The sequence below is a fragment of the Musa acuminata genome, chromosome BXJ3-7, assembly GCF_036884655.1.
Source record: "Musa acuminata AAA Group cultivar baxijiao chromosome BXJ3-7, Cavendish_Baxijiao_AAA, whole genome shotgun sequence".
NCBI lineage: Eukaryota > Viridiplantae > Streptophyta > Magnoliopsida > Zingiberales > Musaceae > Musa > Musa acuminata.
The window spans coordinates 29,604,454-29,609,234 of record NC_088355.1 but is presented as its reverse complement, the minus strand read 5'-3'; the positions used below and the strand labels follow the sequence as shown (position 1 = coordinate 29,609,234).

General features: G+C 34.2%; 1 long non-coding RNA gene across 1 annotated transcript; it reads left to right on the top strand.

The window, feature by feature from the left end:
- Positions 1-1,281: 1,281 nt before the first annotated feature.
- LOC135643521 (uncharacterized) lies at positions 1,282-3,454 on the top strand. Its single transcript, XR_010498287.1, has 3 exons — positions 1,282-1,323; positions 1,575-1,652; positions 3,356-3,454. It is a non-coding gene; the product is annotated as an uncharacterized LOC135643521 (long non-coding RNA).
- The last annotated feature ends 1,327 nt before the right edge of the window (positions 3,455-4,781 follow it).

Sequence of the window (4,781 nt, the reverse complement as noted above, 5' to 3'; positions counted from 1 at the left end):
ATTAACTAACTGCTATGACTATAATGATCTCTTAGTTTTTGATGTTAAATATATATGTACGGTTTGCATGGAAAAATCGAGGTAGATCGTCACTTTTTTTTATTGATATAAATAAATAATAATAATAAATTTTATTAATAATAAATTTTATTTATGATATTATGACAACAGGAGTCACGAAGACGGTCTCTTTAAATATTTAAAAGTAAGATTGTATATATTGATCCTCCTTAGATCTTACATCGACGGAAATCTCATGTCCCGGATGTATTTTTTTAATATTTTTTTATATCTCTATATATCTACAAATAAAATAATGTTAATGATGTCCATTCTTAAAATATTCTAGTGTTTGCATCATCCTTTGTGTTTTAAAATAAAATTATACCCACATCAATTAATTTGTTGAAGCAAGTACTATTGATCATTCTTGAAATACAACAAATGCATACTTACTACCCACATCGATCGACCAATTTGTCATAAATGTAAGTCAAGTACTATTGATCATTGTCAAAATAGAACAAGTGCATTCTTGCGAATCACAAGTTGTGTCCATCTTGATTATAGTCTAAGCAATTAAACATTAATGAGAAAATGTGGGCTTTCCTTGATAATTGGTTGATAGAAGTAGACAAGTTATTATAACTAAACACTTGATGTTTAAAACCAGTATATTTTTTTCTCCTGTTGATGTATAGGTCCCTGTTGATTGTTTACTGGTCAAGGCGTGAACCAGTGCATAGACCAAACCCATTTCCGGTGGTCTGACCCAAAAAGAAAATAAATGGTGACTTTTTTTTGGGGGACACTTCCTCCCGCGTTTGTTCTTCCTTTCTTTTCCTCTCTCCTATGTACTTCCTTTTTCCTCCTTTCTCCATCACCTCCTCTACTGCCTTCCATCTTCCTCTCCTCCTTCTTCATCTTCCTCCTTTCTCCACCACCTCCTTTTCTTCCTTACTCTTCCTCCTCCCCGGACCCACTCTCCCAGTGCAATGGTATGTTCCTGCATATTGTGTGCCAATATGATGGAAATTATTAGATGATTAGATCTATACCGGTTTGGTCATTGATCGACATGGGTGTTGTTTCCAAAATTGCATTCCTTGATTTTTGATCAATATATCAGCACACTAGAAATTAGATCAGTATTTAGTCAGGAAGATATGTATCTGAGCTGCTTTTAAAATAAATTCTATTTTTTCTTGAGAAATATGTAATTTTGATATTACCGACAAACGTTAAATACCTCAAGCACTGATTGCAGGGTCCATTTTGAAGGCTTTTAGTCTCTCAAAGAAAGTCGGAGAATTGAAAAAGCAGGTATCTTCTTAAAGCATTATTCTTTTGTTGATCTTTACAATTTTGAAGCCAATCTCTAGTTTAGATTCTCTTATTGCAGGGATGACTGCATCAAATTTCCAGTTGTTGCAAAAGCATTAGTGTTCAATAGGATTGTTGAAGAATTACACAAAAAATAATACATGTTGTTTTAATTGTGCGGGTTATTTTTAAGTGGTTCATTAACTTTTGGTTATGCATAAGGAAACTAAATGTGTGTTGTGTGTACATAGGTGGCAGCATAAAGTACATGGTTCTGGTACATTCATGGAATCTTCTTAGAGGCATCTTCCTCTTCAGGCTCCTCAAAGGTATGCTCTTAAGTTTGCTCCTCAAAGGTATGCTCTTGGTGTATGATCTCTTGTTTGCTTCATTTTCATGCTTGTTGTTTTCATTAATTATCTTGCTTTATCTTTCGTTCATTTTTTGCTATATAGTAACATAAGTGGTGAAAAATGGAGTAATAAAGTTCAGTGATATCATAGGTTATACATATATGGATTTTATTTTTTCCCAGAAAAAGTTCCAGGCAAGCAAAATCATAATCTTTTTCCAAGGAAATGGAATCAAGTTGAATTTTTTATCCATTAGATGCATCAATGAAGTTACAACACAATTTGAGACGAAGCTTTCTTCATTGGTGTAATATAACACGAAACTGTCCTAATTCCTTTTAGTAAAGATTTAAAACTTTTACAAAGGGTAACATTTCAGCAGGTATAGATGCAAAATACATATTTTGTTATCTTCAGTCAGGTCAAGGGTAACATTAGATTTTGTTGACTTCCTATTTACATCGTATCTAAATATGTAAGATAGTTAAGTAGTTTGAAGCCATTATTTCATTTATTATGGAATTTCCATTAATTAACATTGTGTTTGGAGAAGTAGGGAAACCACTATCCAAGAATCAGCTTGAGTTTGGCAAAAACTTTTATGGAGAGCTCATAATGTTGCATTCATAATACTACTTCAATACCTATGACTTTTACTACAAAATCACTTTATTCTAATGCGAAAGTTAGGATGTTAGGGTACTAACACTACAAGTCATTAGACATGCAGGCTAATAAATCGAACTCACTATGGCAAATAGGGACAGCATGGGTCAGGTTACCACAGCTCCTTGACACGCGTAAATTGGTACTTTACAGCATGGGTCTGCTTAAGCTGGACTAAGATATTTGTCAATTGGTTTCAAATGGGTACAGGGAGGAAAATAGTTGCCAAGTTGGACTTATTATGAAGGGTATGGGTACTTAGATATTCATTCAGGTTTATGATTGAATTAGGAAAACATCACATGTACTCGACTTGTTGTAGTAATTTCTGCTACATTTCATGACTTCAAAAATTTGTTTGTGATCCATGTACAAGAGCATCTGGTAGGTTTTTGCACTGAAGATAATTAGCAATGGCTGCATTGGCCAATTAACCAGCACAGGTGCTTGATTGGGCAAGAGAACTTCAACTTAAGCTATAAAGCAATATACATGCCGTTCTAAGGAGAAATGCTGAACAAAAGGAAGAGATAAAAGGCTAATGTTCTTTATGTTGAAACCTATTTGGCATTTTTCACTTCAAGTAACGATAAGAAGAATTCTTCATGATCTCGTAAACAATAAATAAGCCCCTCTGTACTATAACTATAACGTAGAATTGTAGATATTATGATATATCATCGGTAATTGATCTGTATGTTATTCTAGTTCTTTACAATTTCAAAACTAAACTTTGGGACAACCATGTAGTTTGAACTTTGAAGGTAGCCTTGGAATTGAGCTCCTGGTCTGTAATGTATGATACGATTGTTAGCAGGATCAATAAGAAAAACAGTAAAGTTTAAGTCAATTCTACTAGCTACTCTAAATTTCATAATTTGAACTAAACACACACTGATATAGGTCATGCATGTGTATAATTACAGGCCTTGTCGAAGCAGAAGCTACAAACATGCACAAGCTTTCATTTTTTTTCCCTATGAAAATGATATCTTAAATTTGTCATTGTGCAGGATGGCTCTAATCTTTAGCAGGATGAAATGGAGGATATGCTTGTGGTTAGGACCGTAGATATTGTCTGCTATGGTTGGAGTCATCTCCTATCTATTCTTTATGGTGTAAAGGATATATGTAAAAGATATTGGAAGTAGACCTTTACATAGTTTTATTGACATTAATGATAAAACCCTAAAAGGTGCTAAACATTATATATAATGTTCTCTAATTTTTTTATAACTCTATATATCCAGTTATCCACATATAAAATAATATTAATAAATATTTTTTAAAATATTCTAGCATGTGCATTGGTTTGATTATAGATAATTTTGCCAGATAGCTCTGATCTAAAGCAAGATGCAGTGGAGGACATGCTGGTCCAGGTATTGGCTGCTATGTTTTGCAATGTGTCTTATTGTCCTAAGCTAATTAGGAAGTTTTCTTTTAGGTTTCATGGAGTAATGTAGTTTGCTTACTTGATCTGATTCCATAATATGAAACTTAAGTGTGGTTTGATTTGTGTTTCTTTGGTTTTTTTACTTTGTCATTTTGATTACATATGAAGAATGCTTTAATATAAGCTATTTAGTCATCTAGCATTTTGTTTCATTCTGTAGATGATTAATGACTCCTGAGTATGAATACTTAAAAGTATAAGAAAATGCTAGAATCAATCTCCATTATGTCTTTTCTTTTGTGATATTTCCTCTTCCCTCGACGATAATCTAATGTTAGGAGTATATGGGGTTATTAAGTCTTGAGGAGCTTTGAGAAGTGCTTTGATGTAAAGGATGAACTAGAGAGTACATTGGTTTGACCAAAGTTTGGTGTATCTAATCACTAACTTCAAGTTAGTACCGTGCCAAAAGCTTTTTCCTTATTCATGATATCTGTCTAAACATGAAGAATTAATAATTTCATTTTGTCAGATTATATGTAGAGACATTCTTGATGGTAGTGTATGCAATCCAAGGTTCGTAATTTTGTACTATACCTGAATTTCAAGCTTTGCTTGATACAATACGATATGAGCATACCGAGCGGTATCTCGATATATATATATATATATATATAATGTAAAAAATAAAAAGTAAAGGGCTACGTTGCCTCGGTGACGTTACCTCCTTTTTCTTCTCCTCGTCACGTTAGATGAGGAGAAGATGTTGTCTTTTCCTCATCTGTGGCGTTCTGTCACGACCTTAGCTGGAATTGCCTAAGGCGTGCGGCACCCTTGCAGCCAAAGACGCGAACTTAGCTTGCGTTGCCTAAGTCGCGAGTCACCCTTGTGGCAAAGACGCGAACTTAGCTTGCGTTGCCTAAGTCGAGCTTCGCCCTTGCGATCTTGCTCCGCAAGGATCAGCCCACTTTGTAACCTCTCGCAGGTCCCGAAGGACCTGTAAAAGAGAAAGAGAGTTAGATCGAAAGAACGAGCAACGGATA